This window comes from Etheostoma spectabile, chromosome 14 (genome assembly GCF_008692095.1).
Source record: "Etheostoma spectabile isolate EspeVRDwgs_2016 chromosome 14, UIUC_Espe_1.0, whole genome shotgun sequence".
Classification (NCBI taxonomy): Eukaryota; Metazoa; Chordata; class Actinopteri; order Perciformes; family Percidae; genus Etheostoma; species Etheostoma spectabile.
In genome coordinates, this window is record NC_045746.1 from 6564288 (window position 1) to 6575210 (window position 10923).

General features: G+C 40.7%; 1 long non-coding RNA gene across 2 annotated transcripts in view; it reads right to left on the minus strand.

The window, feature by feature from the left end:
- LOC116702145 (uncharacterized) overlaps window positions 1-10923 on the minus strand; it is a 154795-nt gene that overhangs the window by 76379 nt on the left and 67493 nt on the right. Inside the window, exon 3 of one of the 2 annotated variants that reach the window (XR_004335077.1) lies at window positions 4067-4293. The exons of the other annotated variant lie outside the window; for it this stretch is intronic. This is a non-coding gene — a long non-coding RNA (uncharacterized LOC116702145). Of the gene's footprint in view, window positions 1-4066; window positions 4294-10923 lie in introns of those variants that run through there. 2 annotated transcript variants of the gene reach the window in all.

Here is a 10923-nt window from a genome sequence, read left to right on the forward strand (position 1 = left end):
GATCCTCCAAAGCCAGAATTTGGAGGATGCCACGTCATCAACGTCATCAACGCCCGCCTAAGGACTGTTCCAAAATCAGTGTTAACTTCACTATGTTCAACGAAGGCTAACATGTATGAGTAGTTTTCCATGTAATAACGTTGCGTTGTAGCGTTTATAACGTAAACATCTTTGGTTTCTTTCTAAATCTCTGCTAACGTTACGCATATACGGTAACGACATATAAAAAGAGATGAACTTGCCACCGTACATTAAACTTTACAAAGACAGCCATATAGCTAGCTAACAGCCGAATGTTAATGATAGGTCCAGTTAGCTAACGTTAGCGCGGGTGTATCTACCTAATTATTATAGCAATTCGTACAAGCATTAAAGCGTTAAGCTTTACATTGATGTAAAACATTAACGGTGATAACAAATTTACGGCACACACTAAAGAAACTCCCTCTGAGGTCCGCTATTTTTTTTTTTTTTAACGAGCCGCTAAAGGCATGCGCATAGGATTGTGGGTGATTTGGGACCGCGAAGGATACACATATGCATCCTTCTCTGTCTATGGGAAATTCTCGAATGAAGGACTCCGTCCTTGGAGGAATTCGGAGGATCCTCGAAATTGGAACGGTCCTTCGACGGACGTTGATGACGTAGCGTCCTCCTCCTGGCTTTGGAGGATCCTTCCTTGACATTAAGAAACGCCTGCTAATTCATCTTCTCCATCCCAACAGCATAATTAAACAACACAGTTAACACTTCCACAACCATTTCATCTAGTGTTTTGAAATGCGGCAAATAAATTCAATGACGAGAGCCCGCAATGACGTGCACTTGATAGCCTGTTCCATTGTACATGTTCTCCAAATGCTAAGGAGGACTCTGACCTACTTCTGAAGGATCCTTCCTTGGAAGGACTAGTCCTACCAAGGAAGGATCCTTGACATTGAGAAACGGGGCCAGACTATCAAAAATAAAACAGGAAACAGAACATACAGACACTCAAGGGAAAACACAAAACAGGAACTACAACTAGACAAGACAAGGGAGGAAACACGGAGGATAACAGAAAACAGGATGTCAGATGTTTTTAGCAAGGACAAAGCGCTTCCGTTACCTCCCCATTTACCTTACAATTGTGTACTATTGAGTTGCTTTCACCTTCACCATTGTACTTTCTTTTCCAAGAAACTGTCCCCTGCTGAGAGGAACTATGACGTAGGAAACCGAGAGCTACTGGCGGTAAATCTGGTGGTATTTTCTGAGCAAATATTCTTTTGCAGAAAAATCTTGGTTTCCTGGTTTCCTCATCATCTATCTTTGGTTCTTGCAAAACCTATATATCATATAGAAGGGCCAGCTGAAAAGTTAACTAGAATTACCGCTTTGCAGTTGTTTGCCTCCGCCACCCAGTCAAGTTGCAGTTTTACACTCTTGCCTGCCCCAACAATAATAATTTATGAAGTGAAGGAATTTAATAAAAAAAAGGTATTTTTTGGTAAAATGTAGATGCTTCCCATACATCTTTAACTCGGCAGCACAGAAGATCTATACAATCACCACAGTTTCAAGTTGGGAACCCAAGAGTTGTGTCACCAATTCCGACCAAATGTCTCCCCTTCTGTTCCTGAGTTATGCCCCAGCTGGTGTTGTCCCACAGGCAATAGAAGGTCTTAGCTCTCTATCCTCTTCTGTTAAACTTACCCTCTGTACTATAGGTGTCTTTATAGTTGAACTTGTTTCAAAATAACTTTAAGGTCCTTGTTTCCAGTGATTGAACAAACATGAGCTTGGGTACTCCATTTGATAGTATACAGATATAGTAATGTGAAGTGCCTCCTCTGACTCTCCTGAAATTGTATCTCACTTATAGAGCTGTGAGAGCATATGGTTGTACTCGTTTTTGAAATCTCATGTTCTTCCAGCTCTGCACGTTGTACGTTACATAAGTGTAGGTGGGAAGTTATCACCATCACCAGATGTCAATTGCACGTGTAGTGTAGACAGACAGTTAGGGCTGCAAAATTAATCAAACTAGTGTAGTGCATTTTGGAAATGGGCCTGTTTGGAACGGGCCAAGCTGCTTGTAGAAGTCATCAACACCAAATTGTACCCCAAAATGACTTAGAGAAGGACCCCGAAGCACTTAATATGCAACTCCCCTGTATATCCTACTACTAACTTACCGATTTACCTGACAGAGAACGTTGCAGATTCAGAATGTTATCACAAAATATCACATTGACAATGTGAAGGAACCAGAAGATAGCCTCATAGACTCATGGCAGTGGGCTACCCACCCGGCCCGTTATGAGAGCTAATCAGCACCTATCTGCGCTGTGCTCAGTCAGTGAACAGTGTGAGAGGGGGAGTGGCCAGCAGCTAGAGCAGCAAAAGCCAATGGCTGTGACTCAAACCGCCTACTTGCACACTTCAAACACTTAGTTTTAAGTATATAGTGTAGATAACAGAGAAAAGTCAGTGCACTGAAAGTACCCAGATGACCCCTAAAGGTCAAAAAGTTCATTGTGGAACGATGGACACTACGCACACTAAACTTGCACCATCTTGACTGAAAGCGGAAAGGGGAGGGACCAGGGACATTGACCAGCAGCTGATTGGACAAACGCGTAACATGGGTCTACTTCTCCCGGATTTTTACAACCAAGCATAATGGCGGCCAGAAAGCGGCGCATTCGGAATACGATGACAAATTTTACAATTTCTTTGCACCAAAACGTGTTTCTGAAAACATTTTAATCAAGAAATAGGCCATTTAGTTGCTGAATGGGTCTGTGTTTTGATCAACAAAGGTCAGCGTTTTAACATAAGTGTTCCTTTTGTGACAATACTTACCATCAAAAGTGGGCACTACAGCAGTAAGTAGTCAGTGCACATTAGCAGTGTACTGACCGGAGTGTGCAGAACGAAACAGAGCCAATATGTGCTTCTTTTACCGATATAACATTAAAAAAAAAGTTAAAACTCTACTCTAGTCCGCTGTGCGTAAATAAAGGTGGAGTGACAAATTATGGCATGAAAGCAGAGTAAAGTGTGTATAAGATTATGCAGTTTTTATATTTGAAATTGTTTTATCAACTGATTGTGCATGGCAGTAAGCATAATCAGTCTGCCTACAGTAAAGGCAAGGAGTCTATGTTACCTTATTTATGGTTACCTTATACCTTAGAAATCGAATGCAATTACCTGTTACTAATAACTAACAACTGGATAAACACACATTTCTATTGTGCTTGAGTTAATAAAGCCCCAATTAACAAAACTGCTTTAAAAAAGTAATATTAACATTTAATAAATACTACTGCCAATACAGGTTGCAGGTTAGGGATGTATTTTATTTCATGTTTTGCTTGTTTAATGATTTTTTTGGTAAATTGGAGATTGGATTGAAATCAATTTAATTTCCATTCCTATCCATTTGGCGCTGGTGATTTTTCTTGGCTAACACATCGGGGGGGGGCAAACATTCTTCTATGCATAAAAAACCCTGTTTTGATAGTGAGAGAGACAGACAGCAAAGGCAGGGGAGAGAGAGGGCATGACATGCAGCAAAGGGCTGTGGGCCAGATCGTTCATCGTACAAATACAAAGTTGAATTACAAAAAAAAAAACTCTTGGTCGATTCAATACTCTCAGGCGTAGCTAATGTTAGCGAACGTTGGCTAGACTGCTGGGTATCTGAAATCACTAAGTCAATTCAGACTTCCATTAATTTTCTCTACTTAGACTAACTTACTTACTTCCCTTACAGTACATTTTAGCATGTCACAGATTAGAATTTAATTAGACGTTCATGATGTACAATTGACAATTTGTAATGTTTGTATATGGACTTGTGTGTGCGAGTTATGCTTTCAATGACAGTGCTAATTAGCCATGTTATCTTGCTATAGGCTGTAGCCCTACCCTCCACTGTTTCAAATACAGTTGCAGTGATGCATTTAATGCAATTCTTTTGCAATAGGTTTTATCCTTGTAGATATGGTCAGGTTTTCATCAAGGCACCCCAGATAATAAACAAAGCGTCTGCTTTTACCGTATCTATAGGAGAAAAGATTTGCACAGCAAGGACCAGACGGAACACATGCTTATGATTGCAGTTCTGGCTGCAATTAATGTGTGTGAAGTGTAAAGCAACTGGTTTGTGCATATTTTTCTTTTCCTTGAATATGACTCTTTGAACTTTCCTTTCCTGCACGTGGATGGTAACACCAGTCTGCGCTCACTGATTAGAGGTCTTCAAAATAACAGTGGAGGTGATTCGGGCTGGAGGTCGACATCCTGCCAGAGCAAATGAAGGGATGTGAAATCTGGAGCTCACATACAATGTCCACTCATTGCACATATTGTGTAGACCTCTTGAAACACAAAACAGGGAACAAATCCACAGGTTCACAGTATTGGAAAGGCGCTTAGACATCACACCAGTAACTCCAAGGATCAGGAACTGACCTCTGATTTTTATTCACTGATTTTTACTCTGCACATGAAGGGCCTTGATTGTATTTCAGAGCAAGTTATATCTTATTCTTAGGTTCTGGTGAAGTGAGGACAGAACAGAAAAAAACCCTTGTATGGAATGGAAGAGCTGACACAATTAGCAATTATTACATGTATAAACACTTGTATAGTTAAAAATATGGCCTGTGTTAGTGCTGCTTGTAGCATTCTCCAGATCCAAATTATACTATATAATATATTATATATAAAATGACTTACAGAAGAAACCCAGACCACCTAATATGCAACTCCACTGTATAGCCTACTACTGACGTACAGTGGACTTCTACATCAGAGGAAGATAGTGTATTCCCATTTTTAACTGACAGTTAACAGACACTTGCCTCATGGACACATGGCAGTGCACTACCCATCCGGCCGCGTTATGAGAGCTTATCAGAAAATATCTACGTTAATCAACCACCAGAACCGGACCAAGTACAGAGACGGACTCACATTCAGCCGGCTCCAGACTGTGTGTCTCGCACACACACACACACACACACACACACACACACACACACACACACACACACACACACACACACACACACACACACACACACAGAGGGGGCATGGGGGGGTTTAGGGTCAGAAGAAAAGGTGGAAGGCAATGCAAATCAAGGGTTTTTGTTTCAGTGTTGTCGTTTTCGTCAACGATATTGCATGTTGATATTGCCACAGTCAGTGTTCAATGACAGCGGTCCTGTGTCGTCTCCTCATTATTATCCTTGACTAATTTAACACTTCAGCAGAGGTGTTCATTTATTGAGTTTCCTCTTAGCGAAATGCTCTAAGTGAATTTAAGCTGGGCTTTTATTGTGAAGGGTAGACACAGAAGACCCAACGTTATGGTAAGACCTTTTTGTTTGTTTTTTTCAACCTTGCCATCCCTGTCAGCTATCTGCTTGTGCTTCAGAAAAGTGAAGAAAAGTTAGCTTGGTACATCCAGCATTCATGTAACATTGGAACCAGCAGAACGTGCACCAGAGTCAAAGCCAGTAAACTCCCTGCAAGCACAACACTGACATACTATAGTGTTGTTGTGCATCCTGCAGACACAAAGCAACAGTAGAATCCAGCCTTAGCAATCATTTTGCTTTTAGAGTTGAGCAGCTGTAGCAGTACGGCAGTAAAACCCTTACCTGATAATCACCTTTCTGGTGGAGGAATTATTGTCTTTTGAAGTTTAAATGTTAAACCTTTACCTTTGGCACCATTACCATTTGGGTGCATTACGTCCATACTTGCAACTAAAGAAGGGAAAAAATAAATCACACGATGGCACAATTTTTCGGCCTACAGGCTTAAACCTCTGCAAGAAATTACGCTGGAGAAAATTACATTTCCTGGACTCCTGAAGTGAAATAACAGTCCTCCCATCCACGCCAGGCTGAGGTGGTAATAGCTCCTACTGCCCGAAAACACAGTTCTAGCCTCCAAGTTGTAATGAGATCCATTATTTGAAAAATGTGTAATCACTATGAAAGCTGATGAGATATCGTGTTCAAGATATTTCAAGCATTACTTTTAAATGAGGCTAATATTGACACTAAAGAAAACAGCAGCTGCAGGCTGTGAAACGGCACAGATTACACTCCAGTGTCGCTCTATCTTTGAGACAGAAGCACACATTTCCACCTGACTGGATCCCACCAGACGACAACAAAGCCACCAAGCACTTGCTCTTTAATAAAGCATCTCTTCCTTTGAAGCGCCTTATCTCCTTTGAAATGGTCCAGAGCACAGATGATTCATGATTTCTGTTCCTTATTGTTTTTGGAAGTCATCTTCCCAGATGCATTTACTGCCTGGGATGTCTGACACTGCTGTTTAATGAGCAAATGCATACATAATCTGATAAATGAATTATTCTCTGTGGGCAGCTCTAATGCTATATAAGGTTCAACTCTCTATAAAGTATACTCAATGAACTTTTCTATATAAATAAAATTGTTAACAAGTTAAGAAGGATGCTTTAACAATGATTAAGTTTTTTTTTACATGTACATACAAGGATGACACACATATTACATGTTACATATTACTTTTTCAGGGGAAAAAAGGTATTTAGTATTTAGTGTAGAAGGGGTTTTAAAGCCACATTTAAACCAAAATCGACATATTAGGGATGCCCCGATTGATCTGCCGCGATCATTATCGGTCGATATTTACCAAAAACACTTGATCAGGTGCTTGGCATTAATCTCTTCTAGGTGCCGATGAATTACTACACATGTAGTCAAATACTCGGCCGAGACTGCGTTCCTGTGCCTAATTGCCTTCTTCATGGTGAGTGAAGTCCACCCGCGGCCGCCTCCTACCCCCATTATTGGCCGGGGACTGCACATGACCGCTCAAGCGCGCACACAGTACAACAAACACAACAATAGCTGGAGAGTTGTCACCCAGCGGAGCACGGCGACTTTAAGCTCACAGCGGAGAGTGAGAGAAAAAGACAGTAACACAATTAACGATAACTAGTCATTTAGAGTCTATTCTTAACCGTCATCACCGCATGATGAGCACCTTTTCTCTGCTTAACGCTGTAGAGAGCACCAATGTATTCTGACCCTAACCCTATTTCTCATATAAAATGTTTTCAGAAACACATTTGGGTAAACTATTTTTGTAAAATAAGAGATTGTATTTCAGACGGGCTGCCATTATAATAAAAAATATATATATATAAATATATATATATATATTTATATTTCAATAAATGGTAAACAACTAATAAATTATATTATATTTTTGTTATACTAGGAAAAGTGAACATGATTTGGTTGGGGACAAAACAAGATGTCTTAGGCGGGCTGTTCTGCCTTGTACAACAGTTATTGCTCTGGTTATGATAACAGAAGTAACTGTACTAAATTATGCTTAAACATGGATAAATCTAACTCTAACTGCGGTAAACCAAACTACTAAACCTGATCTCACATCGTCATTTTTGTTTGATTCAAACTAAAAAAGCTGCACTAGTCCTTATTTGCCTGTTGCATGTTCCTTCTGTAGACTCTAAAAAATGAAGGACGTAGCATCAGTGACGTCACCACGACAACCACGTCGCCATCCTGTTTTATTTGGACAAGAGGGCGGAGCTGGGGAGAATGACGCAACTAACCCAGTGTTATGGTACAATGGCGCTGCGCTGAGGTAAATGCTAAAGTTGTCAACCTGCTGACACGAAGGTGGAGGTTTACTGGCGGGTAAATGGGGGCCTCCAGGCACTGGCACTGTTTATCTGCATGTAAGGTAGTACAAAGACAGAGCTGGTTGAACATCATCAAACCTTCCCCTTAAGTTAACAGCCAACGTTAGCGCTAGCTTGCTTTGGTTGGCAAGATGCTACCAAACAAGACATTTCTTTGACCAAATGTAGAATCATACAGTGAGAGGGTCAACGTCGAAAACAACAGCCACAAACAAGTCCAGTTCTATTTAGATGTGCACAGGGCTGGTTAGCATTGCAAAGCCTCTGTCTTGATTGACAGGTTGGCATGTAGCCACGCCTTTACACATCCCCTGCTTTGCTGTCTATTTAAAAATAAATGGGACCTTAAGTTAAAAAATAATCATCATGCTGTATTGAAGAAGACTTGAAACTTGCGATTGAGCGCGTTAAGAAAATGTTTAATGTTGTTAATAAATCAAGTGAGACGTAGGCTCATTTCCCAGTAGACTTCTTTACAATCTGACTAATGTTTGGAGACAGTGGACTCGCCCACTTCTGGATAATTAGATAGAATGCAGGTTTAACACATTTCTGCATTGGCTTCACTTTTCAGGCCCGGATTTTGCTGCTTGGTTGCTTCATTACAATGAACTAGGGCTTGGTACCAAATACAATACTTGTTAGGCACAGAGAAGTATTGAAAAATGCCTAGACATTCAATACATAATTTTAATACCTTAGGAGTAACTCTCATCAGTGCCAGTAAGCCAATAAGCATGCAGCATGCTTCTACCAAGATCAAATAATGTCTGCGATTGGCTGTCTATTGTTACACGTCATAGAGACATGCAGGAAGAACTCTACGTTATGCACAGAGACAAGGCTCACGTAGTAGGAGCTGAAAAAAAAACAAAGATTTGTGGCGAAATGTGTAATGTAATGAGTTTTAAGGAAATTACACAGCCTTTTTAGAAGGTCTACAATTATATTAGTGAGCCATTTTTAAAGAGTTAGGTCTTCAGTAGAAACTAAGAGCCTAAAAGCCAAAGAAGGGAAGTCGGCAAAGTAAGAGAAAGAGAGTAAGATGTTACTGTCGGTCTCTTTATGGAATTATTTGACAACAAGAGAAGTCAATAAGACAATAAAAGTCACACCAGCTTATCCTCTACACTTCACAGGAAGTTTTGGATACCACAAAACAATTAGTTTGAACCATTTTGAAACTTTTTTCATTTTACAGAGGCTTTAAAGTGGCAAATTGTTCCATAGGGTGTAAACTGACAAACAGGAAAAATTAATTAGGTCTAGATCTGAAAATTGAAATTCTCATTTGGTAGGTAGGTATTGGATTTTAAATGTTGGCTGAGCATTCATTCACATACATTAAAGGTGGCCGTCACTCGTCAGACAGTCCGGTAAAAACGCAGGTCTTTACATTTATTTTGAATGCTTGCAGCAAAAACTTAAGTCTGATTCAACATTTGGAGAAAAACAACCCGGCGTCAACCTGTGGTGGACTATCACGTAACTGGAGACTCGTCTGTCCGTACCGCAGTGTGCGAGTCCTGTTTAGATTACTGTAAACAGGGAACATCAGTGCCTTTAGCGCTGCTGTTTTTTACTAATAGCATTTAGTTCTTCAATATTTAAGTATAATCTGGACCGGTAAGAATTTTTTAATTCTTATTATTTTTGTATTAAAATGAATTAATGAAATTAATTTAATAATTTCCACTGTCTTAAGTTGAATGTTGTGTGATATGTGCCTCTTTGTCTTGCTCCCATATGTGTGTGTGATAGGGGTGGAACAGTACGCAAAAGTCACGGTTCGGTTCATAACTTGGTTTCAGACATCACGGTTCGGTTCAATGGAGAGAAACGCAAAACAAAAATGCAGAAGGCAATTATTTTTTACTGTGCATGTCTGAGGCTGTACCACCTAGTGCTACACAGTCTCTCCCCTGAGCTAGCTGCACCAGCCTGAAGTACTGTATGTAAAGTAAGATGTAAACAGTACAAAATAAGTACACAATAAATACATCTCTAGACTCCATCTGGAACTTGTAAACAAAATAAGACAATCAGCTATAAAACTGAAAATACAGCATCTCTTATTTATGGAAGTGAATTACATAGAATGATAACAAAACTAAAAATTCTACTTAGGCGAGACCTTCTCCCACAAAAGATAAAAGAAAGTATTCTTGCTATTAAGTGCGACAGGCATACCTTTCTAGTTTCCACTCTGCCACGACCTTCTGTAGCTTCTCAGCTAGGTGAGTGCTTGTGTGCTGCTCATACAGCGGCAGCGTCTGTCCAACTGAAGCTTTCATTTCCCACTCAATAAAATGAGCAGTCACTGTGAGACAGCTTTCCGTAGCACGAGGAGATGTCCAACCATCAGTCGTTGGTGAAACAGAGGGTGCAGCTGACAACTCGTGCTCCATCAACGTCCGTGTTTGGTTATATATGGAAGGCACTACCGTTTGCCTCATATGTGGACGGAATGGCATGTTGTAACGAGGTTTGAGTAGATACAACAAATACTTAAAGCCAGGTTCCTCTATGGGTGAATATGGGCCCATCAAAGATGAGATGTAAATTCCGATTGCTTCAGTGATTTTTTGGGCCCTATTTGTATCTAAAGGCTGGTTAAGCAGGGGAGGAGAAGTTGGACAGTTTGTTTTTATTTTTTGGCTCGTTCCAGCGAGTGGCACTTCTGGGTGATGGCGTATGTGCGTTATGTTAGCGTAGATGTATTTCCACTCATCCATAACTGCTGAACAATGCCGACACACAGTCCTCATCTTATCCACCACTCTCTCACCTGTACGACTAGAACTGACTGGGAAATTTAAGTTTTCCTGTGGGTCGCCTCCACTCACCATAGGCTAGGCTACTCGTCCTACGGCTGCTAGCTCTGACTCAATCACAGGACCGTCGACATGTAGCTGGAGCACGGGAGCTTCAGAGCTAAGGGCGGGTACTGATTAGGTGTCCCTAAAGAAACGCGTATCTAACAGTAGTTCCACATTACATTCATTCATTCATTTTCTCGGTGTAAATTCTAGTACCGAACCGAGACAGCCGTACCGTTTCAGTTCAATACAAAACACAAGCACTGGACTGCTGTGGAGTGTGTGTAACAATAGGTGACTGTGTCCTGAAACAACCAAGCAATTGTCACTCTCGCTTCCTCTATTTTTTTTATTCCTACCCTGCCTGCCTCGCCT